The sequence below is a fragment of the Phasianus colchicus genome, chromosome 1, assembly GCF_987193195.1.
Source record: "Phasianus colchicus chromosome 1, bPhaCol1.hap1.1, whole genome shotgun sequence".
Classification (NCBI taxonomy): Eukaryota; Metazoa; Chordata; class Aves; order Galliformes; family Phasianidae; genus Phasianus; species Phasianus colchicus.
The window spans coordinates 20,022,392-20,040,014 of NC_143436.1; positions in this window are offsets into that span (position 1 = coordinate 20,022,392).

A 17,623-nucleotide genomic window follows, 5' to 3' on the forward strand; every position below is an offset into this window, starting at 1 on the left:
CTAACGTATCTACATGATGCTAAACAAATCATGCAAACCAAACATTTCTGAGGCCATCATTTATTGCATGTCCTCATGCACTAAATGCTCAGCATGAGAAAAAAAAACAAAAAAAAAAAAAACAAAAAAAACAAAACAAAAAAACCTACTAGAAATACAGTGCACTCAGAACTGCAACTGAACTTACTGGAACCCGAACTTGAAAAACATGAAGAGATCTATCAGCTTCTCAGGAAAATTACATTTTAGGATGTTCATTTGGATACCAGGGGTGTTGTTGAGATGAATTAGGAACAAGCTAATCTATAGCACTGAATACTGTAAGAAGTATGAAAGATAAAATTAATATTTTGCCTACTTGTAGTTAGTGATTCTTGGAAATAGATCAAACCTGAGATGTCAGGCTTTTTCACTGATAAACTACACTTGACTTACATGAAACAGAATTTAAAACAGATTCTCAAAAGAGTAACTGTTTCTGTCCTCTGCAGTGAACAATAAAGTACTTTTAAAAACAAGAATGGTCACGTTAATGTAATGAAAATATACAAGAAAGCTGAATTAAAATTGCATTAGAAATTTAAGGATGTGTTTTTCTAAATGCAAAGCAACAGATGTTTTAATATTAGTAAAGTTCTAGTAGCACTGTGTGTGCGTTTAGGCATAGAAGTGTTATTCATAGCCTACACAAGTGTGTGTATCCACAGTATCTATTTTTCCATTTGTCTTTTCATCACGCTTCTTCATTGCTTCTCTTTCCATCATTTTGCCAATGAATTAGGGGAATTCAGTAATGATTTTGCTCAGCTTTGAAAAATGAACCAGCTTCTCTCTTAAACTAAAATAAAGTATCTGAACCAGCAAGTCTGATTATGTATGAAATGAAATAAAACATGGTTATGAATCCACAAATGAAGTACAGTTTTCTAATGTATTCAGTGTGTGGGACTTGGTGCTGTACACTCTTGAATTTTTTTTCCAGCCTCTAGTCTTTAAAGAAGGTGCATTATATGTGGTGGCAACCACAGAATCATGTCTGCAACCAAGAAAACATATTACTACAGTTCAGTAATGTTGCTTAATTTTCTTCTCTCTGTTCAAGTTATCCAGAAATTCTTGCTCTTCTACAGCTCTGTAGTAACAGTTAGCTAGATGAAATGACCTGCATTCAGAGGAATTAGAGATATATTCTGAGCTTCACTTACATAAAGGGGTTTCCTTCCCTGGAAAACTACATAACCTCTCTGAGCATGGTATTTTCACAACTAGAGATTTCTATCAGGAACAATCAGTTTGTGGTGAAAAATGTTCTCGCCTTGCGGATGAGTATGTACCACACTGCAACATATAGCTGTAGGATATAACATGATTTGTGAATTACAAAGGCAGTAAAACTACAATGGGGAAAAAGCAAAAATAACAGGAAAGTGTAGGACTAGCGTCTTTCTGATCCTTACCCAGATGTACAGAGGATGAATGAATGGACAAGGACTGCCCATTGTTCCTGGATAACGTAATTTGCTTCCTTCCTTATCAAAGGGTAATGAATCTAAAAATGGGAAGAAAGGTCAATGACTAGAGGAATTACTCAACATTCTTCCTTTACAGTTGCACAGTGTGTGTTTTCTGTGCTCCCTCCCTAGGGCTTTGTGCTAGAATTTCATTCAACATAGGGCTGTGTTTAAATGACACAATCTAAGGTCTTAAAAAGTGTGAAGACATTGTCAGCACACTCAGAGCTAAGTGAAACAAATTAGCTTATCAGTTTCTGGTGGAAAGCTGGAGATTGTTTTCTTACTTATCTAAAAATAAGCACTATCAAGTTAAATTTGATAGAGGAAAATTCTGACATGAGAAAAAACTTTGTAAAGTCAGAGAATCAAATACAAAATTGTATGTGTCTAATGAATGGAATGTGTCTGTTCTTCAGTTAATAGTGTAATTTAGAGATCCTTGTTTTTCTGATTCTGTAACTGGAAACTGGTATATTGATTAGCTCTACTAAACTAATTGAAAAAGCTAACAAAATAGACTTAAAGTCAAAAACTTCTACAAGGCAGAAAGAATACAAATAATTTGAATATTTTATATTGACTTAAAAGAAATGCAATTAAATCTTTTTACTATTTACTGTTTTTGTTGTTGTTTGTTTGTTTGTTTGTTTTTTCTATCAGGACAAATAATTTCTGTCTCAGAATAATTATTATTTACTATATACATAGTAAAATAAAAATAAAACCAACTAACAGCCTGCTGTTGGTCTTCCCTAAAAGATGAAGTGAAGCATAACTTAAAAGGAGTTTTAGAGTAGCAAGGAAATCTTTTGAGAGGGATTATGTAGCTTTGCTTGCCTTGTAAACTTCACAGAAATGTCTTCATATGGCTGAGACACAAGACCAATATCTACAGTCAACTAAGTGGAGGAGAGCTCCAAAGTCATTCACAGGTAAGAGATTATACCAACTCTACACAGTTCATGACTTCACTTCAAGGCAGTACAATTCTTTCCCCCTTGTTTCTTTCAGACCACTCCAACCACCTGCACCTATATCTGAAGTATCATGTGTGTAGGCATGAATGATGCATTATTACTGTCCTTAAGTTATATTCAGATTCCTGAATTACTGTTTGGTATATAAAGGGTATGAATGAGGTGCCAAAAAAGAACTGTAGTGAAATGAAATCATAAGGAACTTGTGCTTCTCAAATGTGCATTTATAACTCATCTTCAAGTCATCATAGCTCCTCTTTATATAGTTATTATGTTTACAAGGAACCTTATGGATACTCCTGAATCAACTAAAATAATTATATATCTTCCAGGAATAAATGAATTATTTGCAATTGCTCCCTTTGTCAATTTTGGGATACATAGAACTGCTTTTTCTGCAAGGTTTTAGAATTTGGTTATAGCTATTTTAAATATACTGTATAAAAATTACACATATTCACCTTGGTTTTCCTAATTATGACTTTAGTTTAGATTTCTAAAATAAAATTTCTAGGACCCAAACAATCCAAATATTTTGCCATTATAATTAAAGCAACAAACAAACAAACAAACAAACAAACAAGGCAGAGTAATAGAAAGGCTGACATTTTCTGGATTGACTAGGGGCTGGGTGCACTTTGTAATTAGGTTATTTTTTTTGCTATTGATAAACAATACTCATTAGAAATGAGTAGTTTTCTACTCATTTTATTACAACCTTGTTAATAGTCTAAAAGTTGTATTTCATTTAAGATATAGTGAGAAATACTTTCACCATGTTTATTTTTCCCCAGGTAACCTGAGAGGAGTGGAAGCATGGACAGGTAACCTGGGAAGAATATAAGGATACTGCTTGTCTGTGTAGGGCTGGGGGCAGGTAGGCCAAGGCCCAGCTGGAACTGGCAAGGGATGCAAAGGAAGATAAGAAAAGCTTCTATAAGTATATAAACTAGAAAGCCCAGGAGGGCGTACCCTCCCTACTAAGCAACTCAGACAAGCAGGTAATAAAAGAGAAGGAGAAGGCTGAGATATTAAACATTTTTGCCTCAGTCTTCACTAGCAACTGGTCTACACACAGCCCTCAAATATGTGGTTTGGAATATGGAACTGTGAAAGCAGTGCCCCTCATGTAAGCTAAGATTGGATTTGTGACTGCCTGAGGACCCTGAACAATCTTAACTCTATGTGTCCTGATGAGAAGCATCCCAGAGTTCTGACGGAATTGGCTGACATGGTTGCAAAGCCACTATCAATGATATTTGAAAAACCATGGTCACCAGGTGAAGTCCCAGGTGCATAAAAAAAGGTAGTGTTACACCTGATTTCTAAAATTTAAAATAAAAAGATGGTTCCTGAATTGGGTAAATGAAGTCTCTTATATTAGGAAAAAAAAGAGCTAGGTACTATAAGTACATAAAAGATAGGTACTGTAAGTACAGTAGAGAAGAATAACACAGAATGGAATTTGTCTTTTCAGTGGACCTGATGTGCTAATTTGTCATTCAGTGCTACAAGAGAGCAGTAGGCAAATTATTTTTAGCTTGGGGTTCTTGTATATTGGTATTCTGACACAGACCACAGAATAAAGAAGTAGAATCATAGAATCATAGAATATCCCGAATACAGTTTTGGCACTAGAACAGGCTCCCCAGTTAAGTTGCCACAGAACAAACTTTATGGATTTCAAGAATTATTTGGACAACTTTCTCAAAGATATGATTTTAATTTTGGGTAGTTCTTTATTGAGTCAGAATTTGGACTTGATTATTCTTGCGGGTCCCTTCCAACTCAGAATATTCTATGATTCTATGACTCTAGGAGTAAAGTAAATCCACACACCTATGTATTTTAATTAATCCCATTAATAATTCAAAGATCACAGTTATATTTGTGTAAGACAAAATTTTTTGACTCCACCATTGTAAAAAATTCTTTTATTCTTTATTATTTTATTTAGGAAATGTATTAAAACCAATCTCATTAAAATTAGCAACAAAATTACTTAATATACAATGAAAATAGCTTTATTTTGCCATAGTTATTTCAGATCATTTAATAATTTGTCTACTATTTTTGCATGAAAGAGAACAAAACTGTCCTAATCTCCAGGGTGCTATTCTTCACATTTCACAAGACAAACTGCCCAGATATTGAGCTACTGATCTGGTTTTACTGTCTTTTAAAGGAAATGTAAACATATATATATACATATATATTTTTATGCTAGTTATGTACTTGTAAGTAAATAAAGTACATAAAGACTTAAAAAAAAATCTGAATAATTCCTCTCTAAAAATACAGCAATCATTTAGAAAGGAAAAGGAAAAGGAAAAGGAAAAGGAAAAGGAAAAGGAAAAGGAAAAGGAAAAGGAAAAGGAAAAGGAAAAGGAAAAGGAAAAGGAAAAAGGAAAAAGGAAAAGGAAAAGGAAAAGGAAAAGGAAAAGGAAAAGGAAAAGGAAAAGGAAAAGGAAAAGGAAAAGGAAAAGGAAAAGGAAAAGGAAAAGGAAAAGGAAAAGGAAAAAGAAAAGGAAAAGGAAAGGAAAAAGGAAAAGGAAAAAGGAAAAGGAAAAGGAAAAGGAAAAGGAAAAGGAAAAGGAAAAGGAAAAGGAAAAGGAAAAGGAAAAGGAAAAGGAAAAGGAAAAGGAAAAGGAAAAGGAAAGGAAAAAGGAAAAAGAAAAGGAAAAGAAAAAAGGAAAAGGAAAAAGGAAGAGGAAAAGGAAAAAGAAGAGGAAGGGAAAGGGAAAATAACAGATAAGTGGAGAGGGGAAGGGGGAATAGCAAACATGACAAACGTCCTCAATAAATAAATAAATAAATAAATAAATAAATAAATAAATAAATAAAAATTTAAAAAGAGAGAAAATTGTTGAATAGATTAATAGTCACTCTTCTTAGTATAATATTTCTGCCATTGTTTAGTTGTTAACAGAATATTGAAATAGTAAAAAAAAAAAACAACCCAAAACAACAACAACAAAAAAACAAGAACAACAAAACCACTAAACCTGCAAGTTTATGCTGACACTCTAAAACTGACCTCTGGCTAATAATGTCTGACAATCAGTCTGCAATGGCGGCAGAAAGACAAGAATTCTGTCACACAAGGCATGACCTAAAGACATGAAATGCTAATGAAATATATAATATTATATAATATAATGAATATAATGAAAATGCAGATCAGTGGGAGAGACCAGGAAACCATTCCTGCCCCATAACTTTGAGGACTGCCACCAGAGAGAGAGGACTGCTGATTGAAGAGTCTTCCATATAAGGAAGGCTCACTCACTTGATTACTAGATGGGCAAATGAGAGCAGAAATGAGATCTGGAATAGGCAGAGCAGATGGATAGAAGTACCACTGGTAGCTGCTCCTATTTCCACATCATAGGCTTGTACTTGGTCCTTCACCTTTCATTAAATGATAGGGTGTAGTCCTTGCAAATGCTTATCTGTGGCATTTACTCTTCAGGCCTCTTCCTATTGAATCTGAAACAACATGCAAATCTCTATGAAGAACATACACCATTACTCTAGGATGAACTTTGCTCAAGGACTTGAATATGTCAGCAAAGATAGAAAGGAAGATTGATTTCTTGCAGACTTCCTCACAATTGGCTGAAACTCAGCTTCTTGCATTCCTCCAGTATGTATCAAGTTATGTAACTTCACAGAAAGGCCTGATTAAGACTTCTACAGTGTGCCTATCACACACCAGAAGGGTATTAGTGCTGCAGTGATTTTTTTTTCTTAATAACTGAAATGTGTATCCGTTGTGATGTCCAATTTTCAGAAAACATTTCAAATATTGAAAAAGTGAAGTGACAAGTTATTCAAGTTGCATATGCTACAACTGTAAAAGAAAACCTTAAATTTATTCTTAGATTATCAATTCTTCTTAACCTTAGAACAGAATGAATCAATTCCCCTTAATCCTTAGAAATGCTTTTCCTTTTAAATTGTTACTTCAATTTTTCAAGTCTTCAGTTCACAGAGGAATAAGAATTAGCTCTGCAGACATAACAAATTAGTCATATTGATCCTGCCAAGTGTACTAAATTATTAACAATTGTTTCCTCCCTACACAATCAGCTTTAAACTCATAAAAAGCCTTTATGAAATCTTTGGTACAACCATCTGGGCTACAGTCTCCCTCCTCCCCTTCTTTTTCTCTTCCCAAATCTGTTGCAGGTTTAATTTCTTCCTGTTTTTAATTACTTGGGATATACATGGAGGAAAATATAAAAATAGACTAAACCAATTTTGTTTTCATATTTTGGGAGGTGACTAGCATACTTAAATGCTGTAAGGTTCTACAACAAGGAATAAGATAAAGAAGGAATAAACTCAATATTCCTTAATGATATTACAGATGTCTTAAGTTTACTGAGTCTTGTTTGCAGACAGCCATGTCAGCACTTCAAGTGAAATAAACTTTATCGACTTGAAGTGCCACTTGTGAATTACTGTAATACAATTGCTGAACTGTATATTCTGATGCCAGAGACTGCTTAGATGGAATGAATATTGTTGTTATAAATTACTCCTCAGAGTAGTGAAAAAAAAGTAAACATTTCTGCTCCGTTCTCTGACAAATGGCTGTGCTGAAGTTTATGCCTGTTACATTTGCATTTTGAATGAGTTGTGGTTCTTTTATAGGGATATTGCAGAATGATAGTCTTTTGACATTGTTTGCTGTGTTTCTCCCAGGAGTGTTATCTCAGTGCATTTCCTTTACTATCATCAACATTCTGCCCTCGGGGAGATCACAAGGATTAGAGAGTTTATTCCTAAAGTCATATTCTATTTTCTTAATTCATGGTGAGCTGTCTCTTTCCTCTGTAAATGCCTGATCAGTTTGAAAAGGGTACCCCAAAAAGGCAAAACTTTGATATATTTGTAGTGGGTGACAACATATGCAGTCAAAAAACACATGACAGAAGTACACCTGTGAAGTGTGCTGCTGGTTTCGTTATTGTATGTTATAAAAACATTAAAGACTTAAATAGACCCAATGACTTCAGCACTTATGACACATGGTGCAGTTAAGAGATAAGAACTAGTCTGACTAATTTGCTACATTCTTTGTTAGAATTTTGACCATAACCTATAATTTGTGCATACTGTATATTCATAAGAATCATATTAAACTAATTCATGAAGTAACATTTTTCTACAATATATTTCATAATTTTGTAAACAATATTTGCTATTATATTTCTAGAAATCTTTTTGACAGTTGTACATCACACATTCACTAAATGGAAAAAGCATATGTTCATGTGTTAACAGAACAAGCAAGACTGTGTACCCACTATGGGCAACAGTCAGTTACCCTCAGGTCCATCAGAATTTTACCAGGGTATTTACAAAATTCTTCTAAAGAACTTTATTTCTATATCTCTTGCAATGTATTACCTCTCACACACAAAATGTACTTCTCTGTTAAAAAATTTTTCTAACTATAAATAAATTTCTAAGCAAAGCCTTAAAACAAGAGAAACATCTTCACTGGACGTAAATCAGCTTTCTCCAGCTGAAACTGGGAACCAGACCCTTATTATTTATTACCAGTGGTAAAATCAGCTATAGGGTTTTACTGTTCCTGCAATTAGAAATAAAACAGAACAAAACAGATCTGTAATGTTGTTTCCCAAAAGTCTTGTGCTTAGTCTTTGTTTCTTGTGCTATTTACAGACACAAACTCATGCAAAGGTTTTAAAATGTCATGAAATTGATAGCTTCTGAATTCAGACATGGAAATGTCAACAAAGTTAGGTTTAGCTCAAAGGTAAACTATCTTTGGAGTTTAAATGCAGTTATATTTTGTTCCTAGCTTTTGGCCAACTCTTTGACTATAACGATAAAAAAATCTTGGCAGCATCATGAAAACTCAAGCTATCTATACCCAACTTGAGTACCTTTTATCCTTTTCTGACTAGTACTTTTGTGTTATTTCCACTCTGTTATGGTTAAACTGGTATTGTTTTGCCAATAAGATACTTTGAAAAGCACAACCAGAATCTGCACCACTTAAAAAGTATATCTCCCCTTTGAATCACACAACCTACACTTATTTTCTGTGGCAGACAAAGGATAAAATAGAAGGCTCAGATCTTCTTTCTGAAAGTATTGTCTTGAAGATTGAAGGAAAAGTCAGAACTGTAAAACAACAAATTGTATCCATCCTACTGTGATCCGTTTGCAGACACAATGTTTTCCTTTTATCTAACTTTGGCACTAACAGATTAAGATTTTTCTTCAATTAAGTGTTAAACTGCCTCAGGTCGACAGGAAAGAAGTAAAGAACATTTCAGGTGATATGGATACTCTACTGGTAATATTTTTGTTATATTTGCAGATTATGATTATACTGTGATAATGTCCACAAGCCTCAAATTTAGAAATCATTATGCTAGGAGCTTCAGACAAATATTTTGACAGAAATTCCAGCCTGTTAGCTTATATCTCTTCCAAATTCATAATTTCATTAATTAAGCTGCTTACTTTTCTCTGAATCATAGAATGGCTAATGCTGGATGTCATCTAATTCAAATCCCTGCCCAAACAGGGCCCCCCGTAGCAGATTGCCCAGGACGATATCCAGGACAATTTTGAACATCTCCACAATTTCTCTGGGCAAGCTATGCTGGTGCTTTGCCAGATATACAATAAAGAAATGCTTACTGCTGTTCAGAGGAAAACTCCTATGTTCCAGTCTTTGCATGTTGCTCCTTGTCCTGGTACCAGGCACCACTAGAAAGAACCTGACTCCATCATCTGCTACCCTTCCTTTTTTTCCAAATATTCATGCACACAGATGCAACAGATGAGATCTCCTCTGAGCCTCCTGTTCTCCATGATGAACATTCTCAATTATCTCAGCTTTTCCTCAGAGAAATGCACCATCATCATCTCTATGGACTCTCTACCATACGTCCACATTCAGTATGTCTTGTACTGGGGAGTCCAGAAGTGGATAGAGTATACAAAGTGTATATAAGAGCCTACCATTGGAGGGGCCAATTTTATGTTTCATAGATGTAAATATGGTTTCCTTAGAGTCTGTGTAGGTCTTCCCAATTTATACAGCAAAATATATCTGAGCTCTACCCAATTTACTTCCACATTAGATCTCAATGAACACCTCCACAGACTCTAAAGAACATAAAGGACGATAAAATACAATTGCAAGTCTGTCTGTAAAAAAAATGTACTGAGCTACTATGTTTTATTTCCAAACATTTTTTCCTGTGGCAAAAAATAATCCAGGACATACTTTTAAGAAGGACATTTCAATTACAACTACATGATAGTGCTAATAGGAGACTGTCAAGATGAGTCTATGTCTTGACTTACTATGCTCTGTATACTTTCAGATGGAATTCTTTCTCTGTTTTAAAATATGTATAAATCTTGGAAAAGGAGTTAGGATGAGAGTAATGGAAATTGATCTCCTAGGCAAGATACAGGCTTAGCTAGAAAAGTTCCAGAGCTCTGTATACTCCCAGCATATTAGTTCACATATAACATAGATTTCTGAGGGTGAGATGTGGATCTCTTTCCTCATGTACTTTCTGTCTTTTGGTTCTCCATGGAGGTATCTTAAAATAAAAACAAAATTAATGGTAGTTTTTCATAATGGCAACTGTCAAACATAATTGGACTGAAAACCTGCAGTCATATTCAACACCTCACATTACCAATAGTAACTGAAATTTCATACTGAAGAAGGCATTCACAGCATTCATAGTCTTCTGCTATCCACCTCTTTAAAAAAAAACATCTGTTTCTCCTCTGCACTGCACTCCATGTCAAGAACTCACTTCTTCAGTGGGGTCCAACTCTCTCAATTAGCCCAAATTCCAGATCATTCAAATCTACAAAGATAAAATCAGGATGCAAAATTCACTGAAAGAGATTATGTTCTTTTCACTTATTGATACATTTTATCCACTTTAAAATTAATGTATACAGATATTGTATGATCATATAAAGAAAACAGAGATGAACATTCAGGCCATAGAGAAGCCCTGGGCTTTGAGAATGATTGCGGCACTGCCTCTCTGCACATTTCAAGGCATAATCACACAGAAAAAAAGGACAAGAGGAGCTACTTATTTTTGTTGCTGCTGTAGCAAGGTGGATTGTTCAGTGTAGTAATTACCAATATGAATTATTACAAGCACATTTTAAAACCTGCACAGAGTATCTTCACAGCATGCTGTGACATGCATGGAAAACCTGCTCAATTTTGGCTTCACATTGCTGTGGGAGAGGTGTTAATGACCTAATGAAATTGATACTTATTACAGGTCTCATTAAACAAATGGGTGGAGTAAGTGTTCACCTACCTTGAGTAGTAAAAACAGCTGTCATTGCAGGAGCCAAAAACTACTGGCATCTGGCAAGACCACAATGTCTAAAGAAAAACATGAAACTGAAAAATGGGTGTTCCTATTATGTAAGTGATGGCATAAGCATCCCACAGGGAGCTGGTGCAGCTGCACCTAGTGGAGCCCATGTAGAGGAACCCACACACACACCAGTTTGTTGCCTGAGCTGGGACAGAGAACCTTAAAGCTTCATCACATCTGTTGTCCAAATGTGAATTAATACCACAATTAATCATATAAATGAGACATGAATAGTCTCTCAAGGGGCCACTTTACGTCAGTCACAGTATTTGTACATGTTATCTCTTATCCTCTGTCACTTTTCCTGCAATGACATGCTAAAAGGAGAAGTTTGTTTCACTGTTCAGCAAGTAGAATATTGAGCATTCATTCCCATAGGTAAAATTTTACAGTCCATAAGTAAGGCTGTCCTTCTACAACTGTTGCCAAACTAGTAGCTCCAGGTTATTCTGTGAGTAGTAAAACTGAGTTTGCTATGAAACTGAGTCAGTTTTGAATACCAGCTTTGAAATTTTAGACAGATAGCTTCAGTTCAGAAGGAATTAGAATTTATGAAGAGTTTACCATATACTAAAATATTACACTTCACCTTTTCCCTCAAGCATGCCTGTTTATGGGAAGTTATGATACATTTGCTCTCTCCTACTCATTTATTTTCATAATATCCAGACCATTATTTATCAAACTGTATCACTACCTTTGTGTTCTTCTTAGGGAAAGAGACACATATACTGAGTATGACTGCATACGTTTTATTTCCTCAGGCAAAGAGGAAAAAAGTAAATAAATATCTTACTGTTTTCTCTAATCTGAGTGGAGAAGGAAGCATTATTTGCTCAGTCTCTCAAAGAAAGTTGTTTGTTTGTTTGTTTGTTTGTTTGTTTTCAAGAGAGAGAAAGAGAGAGAGAGACAGGGAGAGAAAATAAATTATAAGGGTCAAGTTGGTGATGAAGGTTGTGTACTTCCCTTTCAAGAAATCCCATGGAGTGGTCAGTCCATATTTTTACAGAAGCAGAAAGTTCAGCTCATACACAAGATTTCATTATGATTCAGGCAAACATACACATAGGCTGTGAATCAAATCCAACAAATCAAATTAAGCTATAGTACATGCTGTCCACCGATAACAAAAAAAAAAAATACACACATGAATGAGGTTTTATTTCAATAACCTCTTAGGGGAATGTCTTTCACTGACTCTGCACATCAGAGTTGTGAGAACTCATTAATATGCAACGACCTGCTCTGCAAAAACCAGACTTTGAAGAATGCTTTTGTTTGCCACTTCCTCTTTCACATAGGTATTGAAGGAATATTAGACTTCTGCGTAGATAGGTACCATTTTAAACACTTATCCTGTTGTTCAGTGTATTGATTCAGTAATCAATACACTGCAGAGAGATATGAGATGCAACATGGAGGCCATAATAACTGGAAGATGTATTTGTCAGAGTAGAATTCTACTTACAAGCTTAATGGGATTTATTGTCAAGCAGCAATAGTGTGGCTCTGCCTTTCCAATGAAGGCAAACACAATTTCATTTCTTTTGGCCATCGTATAGGCAGACAAAACCAATGCTACTCTTGCACAGGATGACTTTCTAAAATCTACATAGGACAAAAGTAAACGTATGAGTACAGATAAGTTAAAAAATGTCCATTATCATGTGGATAGCATGTGGATAGCACATTTAATAATTATATGTACTTTTTATATACTGCTGTTTGCTGTGGACCCAAGATAATGTGAAACAGCTTGAAGAGTTGTGTTTGTACTAGTGGTTACCCAGCCACATCTGCAGCATCTCTCATCTAGCAGCTATTCAGGGTCTCTGACTGTATATACAATCTCCCGATAATTTGGCATAACTCTAGGGAAAAACAGACAAACAAGGTCAGAGAAAATTGTTAACACAATATTTCCAGAAGGGAAAAACAGAAGTGGCACTCTGTGATCTTTTGATTATATCATCATATTTCTTAAGAGCATCTCATGCTTTTCCACTTCACCGTTTGATTTCAAAAGGTAATTGCTAGTGTATGTTTGATGTTGAAGAGGAGAATTTTTGTTTTGTGCTTTTTATGACTGTTAAGAGAAATTTTTTGAAGCATTTCTTTAAATTCTTTTTCAAATAATTCAAGATCTGATATCATTGCAGATCTGTTTTAAAATAGATTTTGAATTAACCTTTCTACTGTCTGTCATCCTTGACATCTGTACGCCTCATCAGGTTCATTCTGGATGTGATCCACCTGAGGATACTGAGGGAGCTCCTTTCCATCATTTATCAGCAGGCCTGGTCAACTGGATCCTCTAAAACTGTCTGGAGACATGCTAATGCAACACCCTTCTGCAAGAGGGTCAGAAGCAGGATCTGAGGAGATACAGGCCTGTTGGCCTGACCTTGGTTTTGGGGAAGGTTATGGAGCAGATCATCTTGAGTGAGATCACATAGCATATGAGGAACGACACACGGGATCAGAGGATCATAGAATCATAGAATGTCTTAGGTTGGAAGGACCATGGGCAGGACCTACGGGCAGGGTTGCCACCTGCTAGATTAAGCTGTCTAGATCCCCATCCAATCTTGCCTTGAACACTTCCAGGGACAGGGCATCCATGTCTCTGAGATCATGTCTAGCCAGCATGGGTTTATGAAAAACAGGTCCTCCTTGAACAAACTGACCTCCTATGACTAGGTGACCTTTCTAGTGGATGAGGGAAAGGCTGTAGATGCAGTCTACCTAGACTTTAGTAAAGCATTTGACTGTCTCCCACAGTATGCTGGAGAAGCTGTCAGCTCATGGCTTGGACAAGTGTACCCTTTACAGGGTAAAAGCTGTCCCAAGAGGTAAATCCTGCTGAGAAGTTGTCATAAATAGGGGTAAGTAATGGTGCCAGTCTTATGTAATATATTTGTTGATTATTTGGATGAGAGGACTGAGTGCACCATCAGTAAGTTTACAGATCACAGCAAGTTTGGAGGAAATGTTGATCTCCTTGAGTGTGGGAAGGCTCTACAGAAGGACATGTACAGGCTGAATTGATGAGCTGAGGCCAGCTGTATGAATTTCAACAAGACCAAGTACCAGTTCTTGCTCTTTGATCACAACTCCATACAACGCTACAGGCTTGGAGCAGATATTGGTGGCTGTAATTGATCTGGGGGTGTTAGTTGACAGCCATCTGATCATGAACCAGTAGTGTGCCCAGGTGGCCAAGAAGGCCATCAGTATCCTGGCTTGTGTCAGAAAAAGTGTAATCAGCAGGACCAGGGAGGTGATCATCCTTTTGTACTCAACTCTGGGTAGGTTGCATCTTGAGTACCATGTTCAGTTTTGTGCTTCTCATTAGAAGAAAGACGTTGAGACCTTGATGCATGTCCAGAGAAGGATTATAAAGCTGTTAAGGGGACTAGAACACAAATCACCTGAGGATCACTGGGATGGTTTAGTCTGGAGAAGGCTCAAAGGAGACATTACAACTACCTGAAGAGAGGTTGCAGTGAGGTGGGGGAGAGGGGAGGCACTTCTCTGAGATACCTAGTAATAGGAGGAGAGGTTATGGCCTCAAGTTGTGCCAGGGGAGGTTCAAGTTGTATATTAGGAAAAAATTATTTCCTGAAAGAGTGATCAAACACCGGAAGAGAATGCCCAGAAAGGTGATGGATTCACCATCCCTGAAGGTTTTCAAAGGAAGGATAGATGTGGCACTGAGGCATATGGTTTAGTGGGCAAGGTGGTGATGAGTTGACGGTTGGACCAGGGTATCTTAAAGGTCATTTCCAACTGTAATAGTCCTATAGTGTAATTCTATAATTCCTTAGTCAAACTAAGTAGTGCAAATTCTGGCTTTTATCACAATGTCTACACACATTGCTTGAATTTCTTGGAGATGACAAAATCAGCTATGTGTCTTCCCTGAAATTTAATGGAATATATAGATTTGTATTTCTCAGCTGACTTTGAAAATCAGTTATTGTCTACAATTGGAATACTGCACATGTTTGTAATGGCAGAATTTTAATACCATATATTGAATTTTAATAGGAGATTGTGTTTTTAATGTATCTCAATTGAGAACTAAATTCAGGCAAGAACAAAACATAAAATTATTTCAATTTCACCCTACTTAAAAAAAAAAAGTAGTTCTTGAATTGTGCTTGTGTAGCATAAGGCAAGTTTCACCTCTAAGGTCATTTGCTGGAAGTTAAGGAATATCCTGCAAGTTACACAGTCCAGAGTATTGGTTTCTCTTGGAGCTACCTCCTTCGGAGTTAATAAGGACAAGAAAGTGGTATGCTACTCTGAATCTTGACGTGGGCTATAAAAATGTCCTTGTCAAAGCTGTGACCCTTAGTTTTTTATCCAGCAATAGGAAATTAACATCTTTGAAAATATTTTTTAGACTACGATGTGTAAGGACATATAAGGAGTAATACTAAATTATTATTGTGCTTATGTGTATACAGTACTTCATTGCGTAAATGTCAATGAAGGAAAGCTTCCTGAAGTCAAAAGAGTCACATATTGCTCATATAAGATAGAAATTTAAAACTGGTTTGGCAAGGGAATGAATGGAAACTGCTTTCATAGAAAAGTACTATGCTTGGCCAAATGAAAGGGAATTTGCCAGTTGTTGCATCCCTAGAATATTTGCCATAGCTTAATCTGGAAAGTTTGTCCACAAACTTTTTGCAGATAGAACTGTCAGAGAAATACTCACTTTTGTAAACAGCTCAATGCTTGACAGATCATAGATTTGCAATTAGTGTCAGTTTTGTAACAGTTTAAAAATCATATAATATATGAAATAATGTATAATAACAATCTGTTTTAGAAGAATACTTTAAAATTAATGAGTCTTTTTATGTCAGTGTACATTTTTTCCATGATTAATAACCTCATGCTGTTCTTAATCCGTATATAAATAATAAATACTGTCCTGAATTTGAAAGGATTATATTAAATATAGAATAAACTACAGTTACTTTTGCATTTGATTTCATTTGTTAATACATAAATGGAGTTAAATTAAGATTTGTTTAGGTCTTAAATGAAATGCACATGTATTTTAAAAGAGATTAAAATACTTGGCAATTAAAAAAGCCATTTTATGACTTACTTTTGAATCTGCCTTTAACTATTCTCTTTCATATTCTCTGTCACACATATCTAAAACTTATATCTGTTTGCAATATTATTTTATATTGCCTCCTACAGCTTACTTATGCCTTTCCTGATGTTTCTTTCTATACAATTCTGAAGAACAGCCTTAGCAGTGCAGCATTCTTGTTAAGTTGTCCGTCCCTTTTTATGAATTTAAATCATTGGAATATAAAGTGGTCAGGCATCTCATTTTTGTGTTAGGGACCATGTCCATGACATAGTCTAAACACTGCCTCGGTGTTACTAAATTTAATAATAATGAATAGTAATAATAGTACTAAAGAAAATCTGCAAGAAAAAAAGCCTTAATCAGAACAGGATCTTGATAGTTGTTTGCTATGATATAGAGTGAAAGGAGATTCTACACATGCCAAGCTGTAGGTTGTCCCAAAAAAGGACATACACATCCTGGCTGATACAAATCTTAGTATAGCTAATGATAGGGAAAAAACACAAGAGGATCTGTCTTAACTTTTCTTGGATAATCCCTATGAAGACCACTGGAAATCTTTTAGCTATTCCATTATGACTTGACAAAAGACTCAAAACTACCCAGTGTAAAAGATGTTTTTTGGCTTCTATCAGCAAATGAAATTTCAGAAACAGGAAGTGTAGAATAAGCACAGACATTGTTTTATTTCTTTTTTTTTCTTCATCTAAAACTGTCAGTGAAATAATTATAAATAGAGGCATTTAAATCAATATAACTAATCCCCAGAGTTATTTCTGTGATTTAAGTTCCCCAGAACTTTCATTTTAGTCTGCTTTCAGACTCAGGAGGATATCAGTGGTCTCACTGACTCCAATTTATTCAGTTAGGATTTCAGTTTTATCTCAAAACAATGTACCTAATATATTTATTTATAAGATTTTTTAATTATTATTTTCTCATTTATATCTTCTGAAAAAAGGAGTAGTATGTGATTAAATATTTTCTGTAGGAACATTTTCACAGCAGAGATTAGAAGACAATACAGTAGCTGATAGTAAAAGTGAATTAATCTTTTACTTCCCATTCTAATTTGGAGAGTACAGTATTTACTTGTTATACATAGTTTAGTCAGAAACACTGAACAGATTTACAAGATTGTCTTGTAAAATTTATCATTTCCATATTTATCAAAAAAGTAAAATATTATTCAGACAAATGATTGCATGTATTGCTATGTTCATGTGGGTTGTATTGCTAATGAGTGGCAAAGCTCAACAATAACTTGAGCCAGACCTATACACCCACAGGGCGCCTAGCCCTTACATGTATCCAGTCTTAGTTGCGCGGGAAAACTGTTGAGTTGCGCGGGTATAAAAGGTGGTAAGCGCCTAGAATAAAGGTCTTTTGTTCTGCACCAGCGAAGGAGTCAGCACCTCTTTCGCCACACCCGCAAGGGAGCTTGAGGCCCTCTTGCAACATGCTTCAGATAGGAGAATATATTTCAACCAGTAACACTGATATAAACTTCTGAAGATATGATTGCTGTGTTGCACCCATACCTCTTCTTCGTTTATGATGATGAACAGAAGTATAAAGTAAATATTTGCTTTTTAT